Source organism: Tamandua tetradactyla, chromosome 6 (assembly GCF_023851605.1).
Source record: "Tamandua tetradactyla isolate mTamTet1 chromosome 6, mTamTet1.pri, whole genome shotgun sequence".
NCBI classification, from domain to species: Eukaryota; Metazoa; Chordata; class Mammalia; order Pilosa; family Myrmecophagidae; genus Tamandua; species Tamandua tetradactyla.
Genome location: NC_135332.1, coordinates 146,275,503 through 146,299,625, shown reverse-complemented (window position 1 = coordinate 146,299,625; position 24,123 = coordinate 146,275,503). Strand labels below are relative to the sequence as shown.

Sequence of the window (24,123 nt, the reverse complement as noted above, 5' to 3'; positions counted from 1 at the left end):
GCCTTCCTGGCTATCTTGGATGGTAATGCCCAAGGCAAAGTCAGGGACAGGGGAGAATTTGCCAAAGATGGATTTCTGGAGTTGAATTACTACTCTGCCATTCGCTAATGTGTGTGAGCATGAGCACATTATTTCATTTGTTTAAGCCTAGTAGTCCTCATCTTTAAAATGGGTAAAGGAGCCTAACAGGACAGTTTGGATGATTAAATTGGATAACTCATTTAAAGAGGCTTGGTACTTCCCATGAAACCTTTTATTTTTTTTTGCTCCAATATTACTGTAACCATTATTGTACATTAAAAGCTCATTATTATGAGTCCTTCTAAACCTCGTTCATCTTTTAATCAGCCCCTGTGTCAGTAAAAAACTTTGGATGTGGTTAGCAGAAATAAACTGAGATGACTAGAGCCAGAAAAATAAGTTATTGGGAGGATAGTAATACATTAAAGAGCTGACAAAACAGGCCTTACAAAAGACAGCAACCAGGGAGTTAGGAGACCTCAGAAGCAAGAATGCAAGAACCATCTTTTTGAGGTGCTGCCATGATAACTCAGCTGCCAGTACCATTTGTTCCTATCCACGTGTCCAGGAGGGAGAAGCCGATGGCTTAGCCTGCATTTGTACCGAACCTTGTGGTCCGAGAAGAGGTTTGGGAATGGCAGTGCCACCAAAGCCACATAGAGTGGAGAAAGACAGTTCGGTGAGGACAGGATGCTGGGCAGACAAAACAAACTGTGCCCCACAGACCCATTGCTAGGTGCCTGGGACGAGGGCGAAACAGACTCCTCTTCACTGATTTGTTAGCTGCTTCTTTGTTCAAATGTAATTGCATTCTACCACAACCCATCATCGTCTCCTCCAGGAAGCTTTCTCCGTCTTCCCAGATTATCATGCCCTCTCTTGGAAAACGTTTATTTACTTGTGCATTCATTGAGTCGACAAATAAATACTGAGCACGAAGTATCAGTCTCTGTTCTGGAGACCAGTTTACTTCAATGAACCAAAGACAGAAAGACCACACCTTCATGATCTTATTTTTCAGTGTGTGTGTGTGTTGGGGGGGGGGGGGGGTAGACAGATAACAAAAAATAAACTAATACATATATAACATGAGCAGGAGCTAAGGAGAAAGATTATAAGACAGGAAAAGGGAACTGAGGGTGGAGTGTATATGTGGGAGGGTAGGTAATGTTCCAATAGGTATTCATGTTTGCATGTGTCTGTCATGCCGCCAATCATATTTTTATTACTTTGTTGACTTGTCTGTTATAAATGGCGAGCTGTCTTTTCCCCTTCAGGAGTGGCCGTGTTGAGGAGGAAGTCATACGATGCATGCGTTTCTAGCCCTTGCCTCTGACTCATGATATACACTGAATAAATATTTGTTGAATGAATGAATAAATATACCACTCGCGGTATGGCTACTGGATGATTGTGTTTTTCCGCTTGTGAGCCCGCCAGCCATCCCCCCCAGCCGGACCCTGCAGCCTGCATGGCCTGGAGAGGTGAGAAGACCATCTGGGGCTCTGCTCGCATGGGTGCTTGGTATATGTTGTTGACTGACTGGCTAAATAAGATGTTTGTTTAATCGCCATTCAGCCAATCTCTCTTTATGTAAGTCTGGTTGGTTTTTTCCTGTCCTTGTTGTTTTTACTCTGTCGTAACATGCTTAGTGAGTTTAAGACCACTTCTAAGAAAGAACTGAGGAAAATATCCATTCCCCACAACTCGAGTCTTAGAATCATGGCGTCAGAATGAATCGTAGCCCCTGAGGGAAGCTTAGGAGCATACCTAGCCCGAGCCCTGTTCTGTGATGTAACCCCAGCAATGCAATAGTCCATTAAGGAAATGTAGAATCCTGTTAAATCCATTCCTTCAGTATTTAATGTCCACATTAGTAAGGTGGAGAGAACGAGATTAATCGTCATTTAAATACTCAGTCTAAAAGCAGAAAATAAGACAGTGGAATGCTTTAAAATATGATTAAACATTTGGGTAAAATAAAGCCGTGTGAATTGCAGGATGTTTAGAGGTGACCTCCACCTCAGCAGGATTCATGGTTTTTCACTTTAAGACCTATGAATGGGCTGCGGTTCACACAGCTCCCTGGTCTGACGGTAGCTGTGTTTATAAATGGCCAGCTGTGTTGTGAGTATATTTAGCTTATGCCGAATGCCCTTGAGAGGACAAATATTATCTGTTTCCAGTTAATTGTGTTCTGGAGCATTGCATATTTTTTTCCAGAGCAAAAAGGTTGAATTCTGAAATTAAAATCGTATAAACCTTAGAAATTCAATTAAAATGAAATATAAACAGCTGTCGGCTCTATTTGTAAGCATTTGCTAGAATGTGCTGCTCAATGAAGAAAATGGCATGTTTTCCTAAGAAAGCTAGGTGTCAACACTGACAGACCTGAAACTGTTTTATTCATCATTATCATGAATGGATGATATTCATGCTATCCACTCATAACTGATAGGATGGTTAGAAATAGTGGTTAAATGGTGTTGGTGACTGTACTATATCTTCATGTGTTTAAAATTTTCAAAGCAGTTCTTTATCCAAATATTCTCAAATTTTCAACTCCATGAGTGCATAAACCTTGAAATTTGTATATGCAAATCAAAACATATAATAGTAAATATTTTAAGCATTATTGTTATCACAAAAAGATTCACTTCAGACTTCTGATAAAGCACATTTGGCCAGCTGTATTTATTTGTTTGTTCACAAACCTTAAACCTCCTGATAGAGATCTTAAAGGAAAAGTGAGGATCAATTTGAAATGGATGCTAGAATTGGAAGGGATCTTAGAGTAGTTCCATATCCCTTTCTAAGCGTAGAGGCCTGGCGAAGACAAGTGACTATTCCAAGGCCACCCTTCTGCTGATTATTGGCCAGCCTGGGTGTAAACCCCTGTCTTCCTCTTGAATTCCACTCAAGCACTCTTTCTACCTTATTGCGTTGCCTCCATGAAATGATCATTTAAATGAGCAAGATCCATATATAATTTATAAATTTTCTATGTCCATATCCATGACTATGTCTATATGAACAGCTATTACGTAAAAAAAAAAAACAGAACATATACCATGCCAATTATGTACATCTGCCTTCCTTTGTATTCATGTTCATCCCATCTCATCTCCATCATTTTCTCCTCAATCTCTGAGAAAAAGTAGATAAGAAAATAGGGTGTTTCAAAGCACTTCTCCAAGCAGATCAATGAAAACTTGCCCAATGGCACAGAGAACAAACAAAGCTTTAATACCTTCCCACTTGGCATTGTCTTTGGGTAGTGTCACCCAGATGAATCAACGAGCTTGGTCTTTAATGGCCTGTCCAGTTTGAGACTAGAGAAAATCAGGGTCTGATGGTTGGTCAACTCTAGTAACTGCTCATTTATCACCTTGTCATTTTAACCAAGAACCTTATTTTTTTTCCCCAATAAATTGTAAAAGTCAGAAACAGAGTTAACTATATGTTTTCAAGTATAAAACACTATGACAGGGCAGGTCATGGTGGCTCAGCAGGCAGAGTTCTTGCCTGCCATGTGGGAGACCCAGGCTTGATTCCCAGTGCCTGCCCATGAAACCCTAAAAGTTATTACACACTTGTTTATCTAGAAACTAACTGTGAGAGAAAGAAAAATAGATACTAACCATTTGCAGAATTTTTTTTCTGTTAAAAAATCATACTTGGAAAACATAAGTTTCTAATGGTATTTCTTTCATTCTGAATAGCAATTTAACCTCCAAATAAATAATTATTTGAAGATATATAGTTCATTAAGCCAGAACCTCATCTATAATAGCTATATTTTTAAATGTACAGAGATTATAAGTAAGAAAAAAATAAAAATCTGTCTTAGATCAGAATTTTTAGAGTGCTAGAACTAAACATCTGTCATTTGAGGAGCATGCAGTCAGGTTCAATAACTTGACCAACCTCTTTCCCACTGAAATTATTGCCTCAATTCTATGTTCAAAGGGACAAATTTCTGTGGTAAAACTCCTAGTTCTGCTTCAACTGTTTTCAATTCTCTGTTAAATGCTTTGTGAGACACGAGTCCTTGGTATATTGACTGCACTGCATTTGAAGTGATTGAGACATCATCGAATACACGAAAATCAGAAAGAGTGCTTTATTTTTTTCTAACTTGTCAGTTGAGGTATCTTATCTTATCTTCTTGGATTATTACAATACCTTTTTTTTTAAATAAAAAAGGAAAGAATATTCAGAAACCCAAAGAACTGAAAATTTCTAATTTTATTCCTAATAAAAGTGATGCTTTGATACCTAAGAATTTAAGATATGTGTGTTTGTTTTTTAAAACAGATTTCCTCAAGGAAAGCTCAAGAGAGCTTTAATTTTCTTCATCATTTTGAAACTTTGTTAGATGGACTATTTGATTGTCTAGCCTGGTGCTCGCAGAGGCATTAAAATGCACCTTTTTTTTTCTATATAGAGATAGTTATAAAGTAGGCACAAATTCAGAGAGACCTGCCTCCTTCCCATGTCTATTAGTGATGGAATCTAACAGATTTCACCCTCTTCTTTGAAGCTTTCTTAATCAGACCTGCTAAATTTGTCTCCTCACAGGCTAATCCCTTTGATCATTCTTTTTCTCTAAAACTTTCCTGCCCTGTGACTCTAACAAATTTGTTATTCCCACTTATTGACTATTTTTATTGTAATTTCTGATTGTTGCATTACGGGGGCTGTGCCTGCTAATGATTTTTTAAATATCTCTTACTTTTGGTACATCTGGAATGTGGCTCAGTGTTTGCTCTGAACTAAATAATGAAAGCCCATGTCTCAGAGTGTTCCTGCATTTTAATCCTGTATTCTCTTCCGAGGAGTTTATAAGTATCAACAAGAAGTTCATTCCAGACTCCCCACTTTATTAACTTCTGGCTCCTTTTGGGTAGGTAGGGGGTCCTTTCTGCAGAGTCCCATCCCTTCTTTTTTTAAGGGACACTCAATTTTTTTTGCACTCCCTTTTCCAAAAGGTGTTACTGTTGACTAAAATCAAGTCACCAGATGCCTCACAAGGCTCTGGACATTAAGAGAGGGAATTAAGGACCCTAGGGCCAACGATCCTTGAAGTATTTGCACCCAGCATTGTTATTTTCCAGCACTTTTTTTTTTTTGCTTGTTTTTTTTTTAGATCATCTGAACTCTGATCTCCTTGGAACCATTCACAAACGACAATTATAAAGTAAGTGTACAGTTTACATTTTCTTCTCAATCAGGTGTAAATGGAAATCTGGACTTTGTTAAATGGTTTTCACAAAAGGAAGTTTCATTAAAATATTGATCAGTGAATAGTGGCATAATGAACATGGGAGCTTCATATATAGGAAAAGATACTAAATCCCTCTTTAAAATTTATGTAAAGGATAAGTGGATAAAATAAAGTAAATAAGGCACTGCCTATCATCCTTGAATAGTTTCTGTAACCTAATAAAGTGTATTTGCAGCCACTAAGAAGAGTATTTTTTGTATAGGATATTCATCCTAGGCAGCTGCCAGCATCCTCTCAAGGGACACATTACAGTGGCCTCCTCCTTCTTGTTAAATTGGGGCACAGTTCAAGAGGCATCTCAAATGACATTAAGCACCAATTACATCTAGCAGAGGGTTTGGCATATAATGGGCACATAACAGGTATTTGTACATTCCTATAAATTGATGGATTAATTAATCAACTTTGTATGGTAGCTCTGTAAGGTTCGTGTCACTGCGAGGCAGTATGGTGTGGTGGTTTAGTACTCTGATTCTGGAGTCAGATGTTTGGATTCAGTTCCTGGCTCTGACACTTACATCCTTGAATACACTAGATGAATAGCTGCATAACTTTGGGCACATTACCGAACCTCTCTGTGCCTCAGTTTTTCCATTCATTAAATGGGGTTACCTTATCTTTTTGTTGTTATAAAGATTAAGGAGTTAATATTTGCAATGTGCTTAAAACAGTATCTGTCATCTAGTAATCTCTGTAAAAATGTTTGTTAAATAAATTAAAATGCTGTTCACCTAGGCCCATATTTAGAGACCAAAAGACTGATTTGTTCTAGAAGCAGTGATGCCCCGGTAGCAATGGTACACATAGCACCCAGAGATTTTGGTTTCTAATACCATTCTCCAATAAAAGGAACCAGCAGACCTTGGAAATACACAGAATGAGTCTGGAGCAACTTGTTGTGCCAGAAAGTAGTAAAATGCTAAAAAGTATTTTTAAAAACTCACAATGATGAGTGTTTGTCAAAGGACTGGAGGAGCCAACCGAAAGAGCTCCCGATGTCGAAGCTGGAACAGCTTGAACAACAAAATAAAGTAGTATTTAGATATAACCCAAAGGATAATACATATCTATGAGTCCATACTGAGATAAAGAAATGATTGAATAAATGAATAAATAAGTAAATAAATGAGGATAATAGAGAAATCTCCTGTGCAGAAGAATTCCAGATAAGGTATGTAGATAGTCTGCCATTAAGGAGGTGGAGCATAACTTCCCATTCCTTAAGTGAACAGTGTGCAGCTTCCAAAGAGTAGGGTAGGGAAAGGAGGGAAAAAGAGTAACTTTGCTGCAGAGAAACCTGACAAAGAGCACTACAGTCAGGTGATCAAGATTCACATCACCAGTGACGTGTCATATTGACAGTCATCCTTGGTAGGTTGGTAGCATGGCGCTTTACTTCTGTGATCTTCCTTCCTAAAACACGTTCCCCACTCTAATCATGAGAGAAACACCAGACAGATCCCAACTGAGGGACATTATACAAAATATCTCATCAGTGCTCCTCAAAGCTGTCAAGGTCATCAAAAGCAAGGAAAGACTGAAAAACTGTCACATCCACTCCTCCTTAGAGGAGACTAATGAGACATGATGACTAAATGAGACCCTAGAACAGAAAGGGGACATTAGGAAAACTGTAGATCTAAATAAAGTATGGATGTTAGTTAATAATAGTGTCATCAGTATTGGTTCATTAATTGTGATGTGTGCCATACTCGTGTAAGATGTTAATAATAGGGGAAACTGCGTGTGGTGTATATGGGAACTCTCTGTGCTAGCTTCACACTTTTTAAAATAAAAAGTTCATTTTAAAAGTAACCATGCATTCTCACACACACAGGAAAACTGGTGTAGAGGTACATTCTCCAATTTTATAGAATGCAAATGATATTATTTTAGTATTTTGATAAATGTTGAATTTAATTCGCTTATGACTTAAGAGACTCACACATGCAGAATTACATTCTGTATTAAAGTTTTAACTGGGCAAAAGTGTACACATTATAAAGCATTCTGCCATATAGCTGTAATCTTCCAGAAGAAAATAATTGACAAAGCAAAACTTCTCTTGCAAAGGTTGCTTAATATAATCCTCAAATCAAAGAAAAATATTCAGAGTTAACTAAAAAATCTATCATTATTTCTCTAATTAGTGCTTTTTTAACAGTGACAAAGTTTGGACAAAAATATGCTGTCAACTCAATGGCAATAACATTTATGCAATTTAAGAACATACTTTATAAGATCTGAAATATTATTATTTCATTTTCATGAATGAAATATAATTTTCAACTTCATGACTTAATTTTTTCACTTAAGATTAGTTTTTAATACTTAACATATATTAATTCTGTCTGCTAATAGTAGATAGTAGAACAATACTGTTCAGGCTGTATTTTTTAAATGTACAATATGATGCATATATGTTTCTATTAGCTAATTGCATTAATTTTCACTAATTTCTTTTTTATGGATTCAGAATCCTTTTCTTATAGAATATTAAATACAGACATATCGTTATTGTCATTTTGCTTCAGTATTGTAATAACCACTCAGATTTTCAGGAAATCAAATATTTTTTTCTGACTGCTCTCAAAACACGCAAATGTCCGAGAAATTCTATATATTTAGGCATTAGGACTGCATTTGCCAAGTTTCTGCTCATTATGGGTTGGGGTAAATTGATCAGTGTATCTCTGAGTCTCCACAGAGATTACTACAAACCTGTTAGCAGATGGAACCCGAGACCTTTGTTGTTTTTGTCTCGTACATGCAGCCACCTTAAAGAAAGCAGGTCACTTATGGGAATGCAGCTATTAGTTGAAATTACAAGGAAATAGAGAGAGAGCAATAATTCAATTAAGAAACTCTTAGGAGGGATTTCTTGTGGATACTCTTCCCCCAACCTTAACCTCTTTCTGTTTGCAAATCTCTTCCTACCTATATTTTCCTTTTTCTGCTCACTCATAACTAAGCCTTAGGCTGTAGCTGTTGGTTTCTCTTATGCCAAGGGGTACAAAAGATTGTTATTCAGAATGATGAGAACATAATCACCTGTAGCTATTGGTAAAATAACTTATTTAGCAAATAAAGGTCAAAGCTTGCTTGCTTTCTTCCTTCCTCTCTTCCTTGGGGTGATTTGCTCTATAAGAATTAAATAACTGTGTCTTTTTAAAAAAATAAAATATAATTTAGAGTAAATAGAAGTAACCTTTCCTGCTTGTGAAGGAAGCATTAAGTGAAAGCCCAGAATAAGCACATTTGTCTTTGGCTAGAAGGTCACAGGGTAAAGTGATTCTTTATCAGAGCTGAATCCAGAGGAAGATCTAGGAATTTTCCAAGGTTGTTGCCCTGGCGGTAGCAAACATCTGACCTCTTTCTCATCGTTTTAGCTGAGTTTCACCAGGGGCTCACCTAGTGGTTTCATCAGATTTATTCGCCATGTATCCTTTTTTTTTTCAAGATTAAATTTTTATTATTGCCACAAATAATAACTTCCATAAATAGTAAGAACTCATACTCTAAGCACTTTACGTTCATTTCCTGATTTACTGTTCCTAATAACTTTATCCAGTTCACCATGTATCTTAATGTGTAAGTCTGGTATGTTTACCTGTTCACTGAAATTCTGAATTTTCTATGGTTGGAGCAACTATTAGATAGTAGCAATCCTTTTATAAAAAGAGCTTGGCTCATTTTGAAGAGATATATTTTATGAATAGAATTTCTGTACATTATATTTGTCTTCAAATTTTGTTTCTAGACTGTCTTAACAACATTTTACATCATGATAATATATCCAAGTTGGATTTCCTTGTTTGGTACTGCTAAGGTAGCACTTGGTTGTGGCAGCCTAAGAAGTTTTTTGGCATAATCAAGCATGCACTAACTCATTCACTAACTCAATTCATATCTTTAATTGGTACCATAATTTATTTATAGGGGGTACTCATGTCCCTAGTGAAACTGGTACTACTTCCACCACACTGCTCTCTCCTTTTTAAACTTCCTATTACACACCTAGTCTGTGCTTGGTCATCCCATCTTATCTTGTTTACCCACTGTTGTATTGCTATTATTTCTCTCCATAGAGACTGTAAGTTCTTTTAGGGCAAAGTTTCTGCCTTCTTGTCTTTCATGCTTTCACAGTGCATCCTCAGCAGTGGATGTCTACCTACCACCATCCCCCAAACCCTTATACCTGATTAAAACAATGTTCCCTTTGCATACTTTCCATGTGCTTTGCCAGAAATGTGGGCTCAGCCAAACAAAATGTCCTGCCTTTCAAGACCACTTTGCCAACTTCTGGAGGTCCCAGACTTCTTTTTAGGCATCTCTCCTACGTTTCATTCTCTGAAGTCCTCACCCCTTAGCATACTCTAAGAAACAATCCTGAAGCCTAGAAGGCCTGCAAGACCTAAAGTAAACGCATCTCTCACAGTCATATTTCAGGCACTGTGATAAGAAATGGTGCAGATATTTTTAGGCCATCCTTCCCCAGCTTCCCTTAGATCACACCGCATAGGACACACCTACTCTTCCTGCTTATAAGCCCACCCTACCTGGGACTATTAAAGAAGTAGAAATCTTGATCTGTGTTCTTAAGGTATGAATAACCCAGCAGAGGAATTAGACTACACATGCCTATGAAAGCAGACTAAGCACTGTTTAAAAGAATTTTGCATTTTATGGTCCTAGGTTCTACTCTGTGTTTCTACTTACCAGCAAGTTTCTAAAATATTGAGTCTCATCTTCTTTACCTATAACACAGAGATCAGAAAGCCCACTCCAAGGATGTTATGGAAACTCAATATGATAATATATATGCCCTTCCTGGCACATAGTAAATATGGTGTATGTGAGTGTATCAATAGTACTTAGGGTTGGGGAGGATTCCTAAGTCCCAGCCAGGCACTGTGGAAGTTTGTAGCTGAGAACAGTTACATAGAGCAAGGCAACAAAGGAGATAGGTGAGGATGGAGGAGGATTTCATGAAAGGGGTGGACTTCTTTGCCCCATAGGAACACACTGAGCCTGTCCAATACTTCTTGCTTATCTCACAGGTACCACATCCCCTTGTTACTTGGCTTAGAGAAGCATTTTTGGTTGGAAGCATCCTTCTGGGGAGCGATGAAAAGTATATGGAACCCATGCTCAATATCATTGTACAGCTGAGGGTAAAGAGAGCTTCATCCCACATTGTATCTGTTTCTGAGACTTTCTCCTTTGTCAGACCATGTGATCCTCAAAGTAAAGTCTGACTGTTAACTCCTATTATTCCCAGGCTACTACCTCGAATAAAGGCTCAGTGCACAATTTTTAGCAGAATGATTGAAAGGATGGAAGATACTGTAGTTTTGCTGCACTATATCTCCTAGCAACACAAATGATCCTATAGGGAATTTACCAAGGCTTTGTACAAGTATATGAACATATTTTTCCCACATGCAAGAACATGATTCAGTCAAATGAAAGATGGAAATGCTGTGGTTTGTGGTTCTCCAATGCAACATTATTTATGGAGTCAGAGAAAGAATAAAGATGTCATTTAGGAAAGTTTCAAGAGCCTCAGAAATGCTGTGGTGCATGAAAGGAGAAACACAAAACAAAAAACAACCAAGCATATAAAACTGGAAGAGGAGTTTGTAAAATCAAGCCAGATGCCAAAAGGGATGAGTTGGCACATTGGAATGGATCATTGCAAATTTCTGCAACCACCTGGCTTGTAATTTAACACTTCTCTGAGCTTTTGTTGTTCCATGATATTTGGGGCTGAATTTATTCCCATATTACTGTTCTGTCAAAAGCAATGATTTTTAAAAGGGTGCATGTTTTCTTTCCATCCCTGTTTATACCTTGCTGTCCTGCTGTTTACAAGATTGGTCTCTCACACTCTGCTGGAGGTGTTTTCTATTCTCTTGTAGTTAAAATTGCCAAAGAAGACCTGTGAGCTGTTATATTTTGAAGAATGGGAAGCCAGGCTGCCCAGTAGAAATGCAGCTTGGCGTGATGTCTCCCCAGTGATAGAGGCATGTGGCTATTGGAGGCTTGTGACCAACTGGGAAACTTGACACATTCAAGTATTTTAAATGCTTGAAAGTGCTGGTTGTGCCTCTTATTACCGAGATAGAATACCAAGTGTGACTTCTCACGTGGGCTGATGCCTCCTTCACGTTGCTGGGAGTAACATGCAATGTGATTTCTTTCCAAAGAGGAGCTCCTGCCACTTTTGCTCCAACACTAGACTGGAACTGAGGCAAGATGTGCTGATGCTTCTGGTCCTCCCCTCTGTATCCTGTCCTGCCCTCACTTTAGTCTGATCCTTCTCTCCCACTCTTCCTGTGTTCAGGTGATGTTCCTCTTGATAGAAAGCTGTTCTTTTGCTTTCTTGAAGCATGGAATCCAGAAGGGTTGGAGGTAGTAGGTGAGGATGGGATTTGAGCAGAAATTGCTTCGATTACAATTAGGATGACTCCTGGCACCAAGAAGTTGGACCCTTGGCAAAGTGGTGACCCTGGTCAAGGTGGGCCTTGCCCTTTGAGCCTCTTCATGGCTCCATCCTTGCAGGGGCTCCTACTCCCCCAATTCTCTAACCCATTTCCAGTTACCCTTCTCTGCTTCTGCTGCCCTTCTTTATCTTAGGTCTTCCTTATCCAGGTAGACAGCACTCAATATTACTTCATGCTCCTTCCCCTACCTGCTAATTTCCTCCCATCAAAGTTTCTAGTCCTAGTTATTATTCCTTTAGGGATACTCACTGCTATATAAACATGAGTAGTATTGGATCAGAGATACCTATGCCAGTTGTACTTCCTCAAGATGGAAAGGATGTAATGAAATGCACAACTCACTGGGCCTCAGAAAACCTGGCCTTTAAATTCTGGTTCTGCCACTTCTTTAGCTGGTGACTTTGGGTTATGTTACTTAACCTTTTTGAATATCAATGTCCTCACCTCTTCCAGTAAGATAAGATCCACATACTAGCATGCCTTGAGTCACATCTCACAAGCAGGTCCCTCCTATCGTATGAAGCTAATAATATAAGACCTTTCACCTCACAGGGTTGTTGTAAAGCTTAAATGGGATGGAGCATTTGAAAGCTCTTTATAAATAAGAGAGATGCTGTGCAAATGTAAAATAGAAAGGCAAGAAAGTGCCTCAGTGCAGTTCAAAATGTAGGACTTCTTTGCATTTTCTGCATTCTGGTTTTAGCATTTTCTATGATCTCAGCTTCCCTGAGCTTCTGTTTCCTCATCCGTAAAATGGATGTAATCAAACCTCATGGGGTTGTCATGAGAATGAAATGAAATTATAATAAAGTTCCTTAGCATAGTGCCACCTGGCATATAGTAGGTATTCTCTTCTCTCCTTAAGAAGCCCCTTATGGAGTGGCACTCTTTGGACAGGCTGGTACAAAGGTTTCCACATGCTTCAAATCCACCCATGTGTGAAGTAGATCCAGGTAGCTGAAAATGGTATCAAAGCGGCCAAGAGGAATGAACTAGTCCAAAGGTAACATTAAATAGATGGATGTCACTCTCGGAATAGAAAGGGTACTGATAATGTAGAGGATGTTCCAGCCACGACGGGGCCAGGTGAGGAAGATGAGGAGGGTGCTCACCTGGTGTGATATTAAAAGAGGTGCCAAAAATCTCAGTAATCAATATAAAGAATGTTTTAATGCAAAATTTTCAAAGGCATCCATAATGAATAATATACCAGCATCTTCAGTGAAGACAGGCTCTGGACCACTGATTTTTCCTTTTGTATCAGGCTCCAGTGTGGCTGAGCACAGCACTGTTATTAATCCTGCCTTTATGTAAAATTGTTTTCCATATTTTGTTCATCATGGATTGTTTATATTCATTTTGATCTTTTTAAATGTTGTATCAAGATATTATTTATCTTAATTACTAAATTTTTTTTGGTGACCCCCTTAAATTTGCTCCTGAAGCAAATACCCTGAGGATGCCTTTGCCTTCCCCTAGTCCCAGCCCCGGTGTCATGTTTACTGGGCTGGGAGGGAAAGGCCCAGAGGCTTTCAAATCTGGGTTCCTTATTTTTCTCAGACCCATCCTGGGGTCCTGAGTTTGAGAAAAGAAAAGACTATACTAACGCCAACTGAAATTCCAATGTTCTTTCCAATCAAGCAACCACAATGAACGATATAGCTTAGAAAGAAAACATGAAGTAAATCATTCATCAGAAACTTGATTCAAATTGGGTTAGCAAACAATGGCCCACGTGAGCTGGCTGCTGTGTTTGTGGGTAAAGTTTTATTAAAATACAACCAGGCTCATTTTTTTTTGCATTGACTATGGTTGTTTTTGTGCTACAGTGGCAGAGTTCAGTAGTTGCAACAGTGACAGTATAGTCTGCAAAACCTAAAATATTTACCATCTGGCCAGTTATAGAAAAAGTTTGTGAACCCTGATTTAGATTGTCGATGCATTCTGATGGTCTTGGATTAGAATGTGAGTTTAGAGGCAGTTTAGAATTTATAGTTGTTTGGGGATTTGTGTTACAGAGAATACAAGCACCTGTACGAGAATATTGTATCTTCCATCCATAAGTAATGGGGGAAATAGAGAAGGGATAGTTCAAAAAGTAAAGTGTGAGAGGCAGCAGAGAGTGGGTAGGGTCTGTGTTTATTGTTCTTCCCTGAGTCTTATCAGAGTCCAGCCAGCAAGAGCTTGCACCACCCATAACTGGTATTCGGTAGACAATGGATTTGTGAAGAAGTGTATGCGTTTCATTATCACCAAAATGATTCATGGATTTAATTACTTCATTTCTTTAATGTGGATAATTTAGAACTGACCAACTTCACTAATTTCACAAGCATTTAGTGAGCTCCTATGTAGGTAGAAACTGTACTACTTGCCCTCAAAATAATCTAAATCTAGGAGAGGTGAGTGTGAGCAGAGATAGCAAGGCCCAGGGCATCATGTTCTGATGTGCCTTTAGTTTGGGGTGCATGGAGGAGAGCATAGATATAAGAGGAGAAAAACCAAATAATGGAAGGCCTTAAAGGCTGGCTAGGAAGTTTGAAATGTAAACAGTAGCCAGTAGGAAGCTACCTTCATCAAGGATATTGCAAATCCACATTTGAGTTTTAATTAGGATATTGATTAAGTGGCAGCATGTGGAGTAGGATAGAGGGTGAAGGAGAAGAGAAGTAAGAGAACTAGTTAGAAGACTATTTCAATAGGCCAGTATTTTTTGCAGTAGTACAGAGGTGACAAGAGCACCAAATCATTGGTATCATTGGAAATGGGAGGAAAGGCAGATCTGAGAGTCCTGGTGGGGGTAAAATCAACCAAGACTCAGCCATTTGATTAAGAAGGGATCCTAAATTTGGAATTGAAGTGATTGAGAGGTTGGAGAAAATATTAACAGAAATAGAGAAGTAGATTTGAGGGTCAAAAAATAAGTTCAGTTTTACATATTATGGGTTGGAAATGCCATGTCTTTCCCCTTGGAAATAACAAGGCAAAGACAGAAATCCTTCCATAAGCTAGAGAGAAAGAGAGAGGGAGAAAGAGAAGTTAGTGCTAGAGATGAAGATTTAGAAATGATCAGAGAAGACATAATCTTTGAAGCTGTGGACATAGAAAACATAATCAAGAGAGTATGTCTAGAAAGAGGAGATGATTGCCAAAGAAACAACTACAATAGGATTGTGAGGTATAAAATAAAGGATGCTTAGTTAAATTTTAATTTCAGATCAGCAGCATATAATTTTTAGTATAAGAATGGCCCATGCAATATCTGGGACATATTTATATTATAAAATTATTCATTGTTCAACTAAAATTCAGATTTAACTGGGCATCCTGTACATTTTTACTAAATCTGGCAACCCTAGATGTGGGGTTTGCCCACAATTACAACATAGACAGAAGAGGAAGAGAGAGCAGAAGCAGCTTAGGAACAGATACAGAGGTCTCAGGAGAACCAGAGAGTTGTAGTGTCATGGAATCAAAGGGCAGAGTGGGTTTCAGGAGGACTGAGCAGAAAGGTTAAGGCCATTGCATTTTGCAACCTGGACATTCTTAGGGACCTTGAGGAAAGCAGATGGAAGACTGCTTGCAGTAGGTAAGGAGTAACTAAAGGAAGAGAGATGGAAGTAATCACTTTTAGGAAGTGTATTGGAGAAGAGGAGAGAAATGGGATAATTATACCTAAAAGGGTAACAAAATGGAAGGCAGGTTTGCAGGCCAGGGGAAGCTGAGGCTATTCCAGCTTAAGGGAAGGAGGCCAGAGAGGTAACATTCAAAAGATGTTCATGAGGTGTGCTGGGAATAATGGATAGAATGAGCTTGGATGAGGCTGGAGAGGAAGATCATGACATAAATGGAGATATTAACCTTTGCATGGAGGTGTCCCCATCTTCATCTTAGTCATGGAGGAAGAAGGGGGGAAAAATGAAGATGTGGGGATTTTGAGACAAGAGAAAGAGGAGAAAGGCTTTTTACTGTGTTTTGCTGTCAGTGCTATTAGGAGTGTATCTTATGGAAAGGGATTAGGGGAGCAGAAGGAGAAGACTCCTTGTTTGCTGATTGCTCAGGCAGATATGATGAAGAACTTAAAGGTACTTATAATTCATCCAAGGTAGAGCCATTTATCTCCCTCATGCTGTCTTTCTCCAGCTCTCTAGATCCATATCAACTCGTAGAATAATTGAATTTCTCACTAGGGCAAGGACAGTGACTCAAACATAATCAAACAGACTTTGCCCCTTTTATTTTGTTAAACCAGAAGACCCTGGCTATGAAAGGATCCTGTCAATTTGTCTGTGTCCCCAGTCCTGGAGGGGGATAGCGGGGTACCCACAGCAGGCATTTTGGTGGACATATGGAATTTCTAGTCTGAGAGCTCCTGCTGTCACCATGCAGATCATGTCATGTGGGGTTTATGGCTTTGCCATGTCACACCAGAATACCAGGGACTCACAGATGTACACATGACACACGCTGATACTAACCACCCTTTCCTTTCTGCCCTCTGCTCCTGAGGAGACAGGTCAAAAGGTGTTTAGGCTATTCTGCACAATGGGAGATGCAGGAGCAAAGCAGCCTGCAATCTCAGCCTCTTTTTCTCTCTGCTGGTAAAAGCAAGGATGTCTTTAGCGGCACAGGGAGGGAGCCATTTGCAGAGCTGTGGAAACCTGAGAAAGCTGAGAAAAAAGAAAGAGTTATTTAAGGGAGGGGTTGGGTGATGCTGTCTGCCTAGGGAGGCTCTTTTGTGCATCCACCTCCAGAGAACATTAATAACATTTCCAGTCCCTTCTCCAAGCCCTCTCTTTCCCTCCCCCGCGCTCCCAACACAAAGGTACAAATGAAATTCCTAAAAGTAGATTACTGCTGCCTGGTTATTTTTAGTATTTGCTGTTAGTATTTATCAAGCTTTTCAGTGTTAATTTGTCCTCCCACCCCCTTTCTCTTCCTGTCTCTGTGTGCTGGGCTTAGGATTGAAGAAGTAGGCATAAAAAGTAGCTGGTGACCTCATAGGAGCATCTCCTAGAGAGAGAAGACTAAGAGCCTTTGGAATCAACCCCTCCCCCATCCCTGAAAGAGAAGAAAGATCAGTAGTATTTCACTAGCCTTAGAGAGCAACACAAATGTTGGTGAAAGCAAAACAGTTAGAATCTCTAGAGGATGTTTTGTTTGGTTAAGAACCCTGGTCAAGGAGCTGGATCAGGGAATCCAGGCATTGAAGAAATGTCAAAATGCAAGCAAAAATGTTTCAGAGGCCAGGGAGACAAGCAGAAATCAGAAGGAAGCAGATGCCGGAGGAGAAAAGAGTGTTGAAAATCCATGTGAAGAATAAGGGATCAAAAGGAGCTGAAGGGTTGGAATAAGACAGGCAGACTCAAATAGGAGAGGAGGGGTAGAAGGGGTGGAGAGCGGCAAGGCCAAAGGAGGATAGCTTTGTAGCATAGTAGTTAACTCTAGCCCAATTTAACATGAAAATGCTGCTTGTCCCTGCCTCATCTGCCTGGTGCCTGGAGTCAGCCATGCCCTGAGAAGCCACATTAACCTCGAGGACGTGTTCTAATAGAGGGCCATTGAATGGAAGGAAGGAGACCCATTCCCAGTGTGTCTTATCAGCCAACAGGGTCATTGAACCTCTTCCCTGCCCACAAATATAGTAATTTCCCAGGAAGCAGAAGACAGATGTATTGACTTGATTTACTCATTCTTTTTTACTTTTTCTTTAATGTAATAGTTTATGTATACTGAAGAATATATGTAATGTGTTACTACGCTAAAGTACACTTTTGAACCTAGCACCCAATCCAAAAACGTTACCAATAACTTGCATCAACCCTTCTGCCCCTCTAATATACTTGTGCTCAGCTTCCTCTGGTTTCTCCTGCTTTAAAAATTGTGAGGATTTCTGCTTTCGGAAAGATGGAGTAAAAGTATTTTTCCCTAGTCTTGATCAGTAACATCTACCAATACCACTGGATGTTATATAGAATACAGATATAAGAAAACTCTGAAGGGTGGAGGGTGGATGTCTGGCTGGGTAGGGATCATGACATGCAGGGAATGATGTGGAAGTCGGCTGCCTGGGTTTTTTTGTGTGTGTGCCTTGTATATTTCAGATTGTATGTGGAAGCAGTCGGCAGCCAGGAAATACCAATGGGCACAGAAGCAAATTGTTCCCCCACAGCCTGCTTTCTTGAGCCAAAGGGCCAGAAAAGGTTTAACCTTATATGATAGAAAACTTTAGACAATAAATTCTCTATTCCAACCTAATACCATAGGAAAAAACAGCAGTCCCATCCCACCTCTGCCAGCAGAGGCTAAGGAGAGAGCTTAGAATTCCACCCTCTCCAGTCTGCAATAACGGGTGACAATCTCTCCCATGGGGTAGTGTCAGAGAAGTCTGAGTAGGGAGCCGAGACTTTCATTCCCACTGGGAAGTCCCCCAAGCTGGGTCAGTAGGAGACCACATGGAGAGCCAGAGTGTGGTATTAGCAAAGGCCCAGTCAGGAGCCCAAACCCCCAACCCCAGCCAGTAGTAACAAGGAGCCCCTCCCCATCCTGGTGTCAATGGGCTATTGGAATGGTGTTAAGAGAAGGCCTGTTAAAAGAGAAGATTTATATAAAATACATAATGGTTATAACACAATACCCCAGAAGTCCAGGTTTCAGTTTAAAAAAAAAAATCACCCTCCATATCAAAACCCAGGAAAATCTTAACTTGAATGAGAAAATACAATCAATAGACACCAGCATCAAATGACACAGATACTAGAATTATCTCCCAAAAGTTTTAGAGCAACTATCATAAAAATGTCTCAATGACCAATTACAGACATGCTTGAAAGAAGTGAAAAAATAGCAAAGTGATAGAAAGTCTAAGCAGAGAAATAGAAGATATAAAAAGAAACAAAAAATTAAAACTGAAAAATGTAATAAATAAAATTTTACAAACTCAGTGAATGGGCTCAGCTGCATAAAGGATGTGACAGAGAAAAGAATCAGTGTACGTGAAGGCAGAATAGAAATTACCCAATTTGAACAACAGCGAAAAAATACACTGAAGTAAAAAAGAAAGGGCCTTATGGACCTGTGCACCTATGATAAAATGTCTAACATTTGTGGCATCAATTTCCCAGAAGAAACAGAGAATGAGGATTAGGTTAAAAAATAAAAAGTATTTGAATAAATGATGGCTGAAAGTTTCCAAATTTGTCAAAAGACAGATCCATGGAATTAAGAAAACTGAGAGAACGCTGAACAGAATTAACCCAAAGAAATTCATTCCAAGACCCATCATAATCTAAGTTCTGAAAAATAACATAAAGAAAAATCTTGAAAGCAGTGAACAAGGAATGACTTTTTACCTAAAAGAAAAAAAAAATTCAAATGGCATTGAATTTCCTATCAGAAACCACAGAGGCCGTAAGAACATGGCACGCCTTTCAAATTTTGAAAACAAAGAACTGCCAACCCAGAATTCTACAACCAGCAAAAATATCCTTCAAGAATAAAGAGATCTAGACATTCTCAGCAGAAGGAAAGCTAAGAGAATTTGTCACCAGCAGACTAACCTTAAGAGAGTATCTAATCCAATTTCTCTAAACAGAAAGGAAATGATAAAAGAAATAGAACATCAGGAAGGAAGGAAGAATCATACAAAGAGTACAAGTAGGAGTAAGTGCAATATGCTTCCTTCTCCTCTTGAGTTTTCTGAATTATGTTTGATAACTGAAGGAAAATTTTAAAAGTATCTGAAGTGGCTCTCAATTTATGTAGAGGAAATATTTAAAACAATTTTTTTTTAAGAGGGAGAGTAAGAGATATAAAGAAAGTTAAGTGTTCTACTCGAGTTGGCAAAATAATACTAGTAGATTGTGATATTTATTTAATATAATATCTTGAGTGTTCTAGTTTGCTAGCTGCTGGAATGCAATATAACAGAAACGGAATGGCTTTTAAAAAGGGGAATTTAATAAGTTGCTAGTTTACAGTTCTAAGGCCAAGAAAATGTCCCAATTAGAACAAGTCAATAGAGATGTCCAATCAAAGGCATCCATCCAGGGAAAGATACCTTGGTTCAAGAAGTCTGATGAAGTTCTGGGTTTTTCTCTCAAGTTCACACATGGCGAACACAGGGCTTCTCTTTCAGCTAGAAGGGCACATGGTGAACATGGCATCATCTGCTAGCTTTCTCTCCTGGCTTCCTGTTTCATGAAGCTCCCCGGGAGGCATTTTCCTTCTTCATCTCCAAAGCTCACTGGCTAGTGGACTCTCTGCTTCGTAGTGCTGCAGCATTCTCTGCTCTCTCTGAATCTCTCATTCTCCAAAAAGTTTCCTCTTTTATAGGACTCCAGTAAACCAATCAAGACCCACTCAAATGGGTGGAGACATGTCATCACCTAATCCAGTTTAACAACTACTCTTGACTAAATCACATCATCCAGGGAGATGATCTGATTATAGTTTCAAACCTACAGTACTGAATAGGGATTATGCTACCTTTATGAAATGGGATTTTGATTAAAATATGGCGTTTCTAGGAGGCATACATCCTTTTAAACCAGCACATTGAGCAAAATGTTATACAAATATATACACTCAAAAACACTATAGATAAATTTAAAAAAAGAACAAACAGGAAACAAAAAAATAAAATGACAGACTTAAGCCATCTTTAACAATATTACCTTAAATATAAATTATCTAAATACAAGTTAAAACACAGTGATTGACACAGTGGATTAGAAAAATGACTCAATTATACGCTGTCTATAAGAAGCTTACTTCAAATATAATAACAGAGGAGGGTGAAAGCAAAAGAATGGAAAAAGATTTATCATGCAGACCTTAATCCAAAGAAAGCAGGAATGGCTACATTAATATCAGATAATGTAGATTTCAGAGGAAAGAAAATTTGCAGGGGAAGAAAGTTACTTGCTTATTGATAAACGGGTTAATCCACTATAAAAAAATGACAATCATAAATAAATATGCAAGCATACACGTTTACATGCAATTTCTAAATATGTACCAAACAACAGAGCTACAAAACATGTAAAACAAAAACAGATACAATTGAAAGGACAAATAGACAAATCTACAATTACAGTTGGAGACTTACCTCTCTCAACAATTGATAGAACAACTAGATAGAAAGCCAGTCCCCGCATATAAAGAACACAACACTATCAATCAACAGGTTCTAGTTTACAATTATGTAACTGCAAAATAGACATTCTCTTCAAGCATCAATGAAACATATAAAAAGATAGACCATATCCTGAGTCATAAAAAAACCCAACAAATTTAAAAGAGTTGAAATCATACAGAGTGTGTTCTCTGACCACAGTGGAATCAAACTGGAAATGAGTAATGAAAAGGTGACAGAAAAAACCTCCAAACACTTGGAAATTAAACAGTAGACTTCAAAATAATCCATGTGTCAAAGAAAAAGTCTCAAGGAAATTAAAAACTACATGGAACTGAAAGAAAATGAAAATGTAATGTATCAAAATTTTTGAGACTCAGCTAAAGCAGCACTAAGAGGAAAATTTTTAGCACTAAATGCTTATATTAGAAAAGAAAAAAATTTTCAAATCAATAATCTAAGCTCCCATCACAAGAAACTATATAAAAAAAAGAGCAAAACAAATACAAAGCAAGTATAAGGATGGACATTATAAAAGAGCAGAAATAATGAAGTTGAAAACAAAAAAATAACAGAAAAAGTCAATGAAACAAAAAGCTGGACCTCAGAGAAGATCAATTAAATCGGCAAACCACTTGTACCATTGATGAAGAAAAAAAGAGTGAAGACACAAAAGTACCACTATCAGGAAGGAAGCAGGGATGTTACTACAATCCTGCAAAAAATCAGAAGGATAACAAGGGAAAGAATTCTACAAACAACTCTACACATATAAAAGTGACAACTTAAATGAAATGGACCAATTCTTTGAAAAGTACTAACTACCACAACTTGCCCAAAGTGAAATATATAACTTGAATAGCCTTTAATTTAGGAAATTGAATTAGCAATTTAAGAACTCTGAAAACTGAAACCTCCAGGCCCAGATAAGTTCATTAGAAAATTCTATCAAATGTTTAAAGAATAAATAACATTTCTACACAATCTCATCCAGAAAGTAGAAGAGGAGGGAACACATCCCAATTCATCTTATGAAATCAGTATTACTCTGATATCAAAATCAGACCAAAAAAGTACAAAAATAGAAAGCCATGGACCAATTTCTCTCTTGAAGATGGATGCAAAAAAATCCTTAACTAAAATATTAACAAATAGAATTCAGCAATATAGAAAAATAATTAGACACTATATCCAAGCAGAATTTATTTCAGGATGCAAGGCTAGTTCAAAATCTGAAAATCAGTAATCCACTATATTAACAGACTTAAGAAGAATCATATGATCAAATTGATTGATGTGGAAAAAACATTTTACAAAGTTCAACACCCATTCATGATAAAAATGACTCAGAAAAATAGGAATAAAAGAAATATCCTCAGCTTGATAAAGAACATTTACAAAATACCTACAGCTAATATTTGATAAAAGACTGAATGCTTTCCCCCTCAGATCAAGGGCAAGACAAGAATGTCTTTTCTTACCACTCCTTTCCAGCATGGTGTTGGAAGTTCTGGCTAGCACAATAAGCAAAAAGAGGAAATAAAAAAGGATAAAGATCCCGAAAGGAAGAAACAAAGCTGTTCCTATTTGTAGATGCCATGGTGCTTTATTTAGAAAAATCCAATGGAAGTAAAGCAAAGCTTCCTAGTTTTAGTTTCAGAATAAGTGAGTCCAGCAAGGTCACAAGATATAAAATCAACATACAAAAATCTGTTGTATTTCTGTGTGCTAGGAATGACTATATGGACACCAGAATTTAAAATAGAATACTATTTACAATTGCTCAAAAACAGATGAAATACTTTAGTGTTAATCTAGCAAAACATGTATGGGACTAGTGTGCTGAAAATCACAAAACCCTGATTAAAGAAATCAAAGATCAAAATAAATGGATATATATGCCATGTTCATAGACTGGAAAACTAAATATAGTAAAGATGTCAGCATTCCCTACATTGATATTCAGGATTAACAAAATTCTTAACAAAATCCCAGCAAGAACTTTTGTACATATAGCATAGAATCATGTACAATATGTATTCATGTAAGATACAGAAGTATTTCCTCACTACACAGATCTATTTTGTACTGCCCATTTCTTGCCCCTGTATCCCTAATCCCTGGCAACCACCAATATGTTTTCCATCTTTATAATTTTGTCATTTCAATAATTTTATATAAACGGAATTAACAGTATTTTGTTACACTTGTGGTTACCCAAATCTAATGTGATGAAATGACAATGATAAAAAATACATATTACATATGGTTTTGCCTAAACAAAATATTATGTCTTCTTTTTTCTTGCACTTCATTTGAAAAAACTTATCACTGTATACATAGTTACTTGATACTTGCTTTTTTTCATTCAATACAATGTTTCTAAAGTTAATCCAATTCGTGACAAGTAGCTTTGGTTCCTTGTTTTTTTCTCTTTTGTATAATATTCCACTGTGTGTTGCAACTGAATTTATTTCTTTGTTCTCTGGCTGATGTGTATTTGTGTTAAATCTAGTTCTTTGAGGTTTTGAATAAAACTGTTATAAACACTTTGTGTATGCCTCTTGGTGCAAATATGCAAGGTTTTCTCTAAAGAAAGTATGTAGCAGTGGATTTTCTAGGTTGGAGGGAATATGAATATTCAATTCCCGAAGATACTGTTAAACAGTTCCCAAGTTATTATATCAACTAATACATCTACCATCAGTTTAATTTCCATTTCCTGATTACAAATGAGGTTGCACATCTTTTCATATATCCACTCACCATTCATCTTTTTCTCCTTTGAGACATGCCTTTACAGAGCTATTGCACATTTTTCAATTGTTTTCTTTTCCTTACTGATATATAACATTTCTTTATATAACCTGATCACTGGCCTTTTGTTGGTTTTATATGTTGCAAACTTGTCACAAATATTGGCTTGTATTTTTTGCTTTCTTCTTCATATCTTTTAATGAACAGAGGCGCTTAGTGTAACGGGAGGCAAATTTTCCAATCTTTTCTTTTTTGGTTAGCACTTTTGTGCCTTAACAACTTCTTTCCCATTTTGAGGTCAAAAAGATGTTCTCCCATATTTTCTTCTAACAATTTTAACACTTTACTTTCTACAACTAAGTCCTTAATCCTTGCAGAATTGATTTTTGGGTATGGCACCCACTTGACTTTTGTCT

General features: G+C 37.8%; 1 protein-coding gene across 14 annotated transcripts in view; it reads left to right on the top strand.

The window, feature by feature from the left end:
* Positions 1-24,123, top strand: part of NCALD (neurocalcin delta) — a 476,669-nt gene that overhangs the window by 244,364 nt on the left and 208,182 nt on the right. For 8 of the 14 annotated variants that reach the window (XM_077167381.1, XM_077167387.1, XM_077167377.1 and 5 more), the window contains one exon: positions 5,171-5,221. The exons of 5 other annotated variants lie outside the window; for them this stretch is intronic. The gene's annotated coding sequence lies outside the window, so the exon portion shown is untranslated. Of the gene's footprint in view, positions 1-1,383; positions 1,506-5,170; positions 5,222-24,123 lie in introns of those variants that run through there. One more of the 14 variants, XM_077167390.1, reaches the window with a different exon arrangement.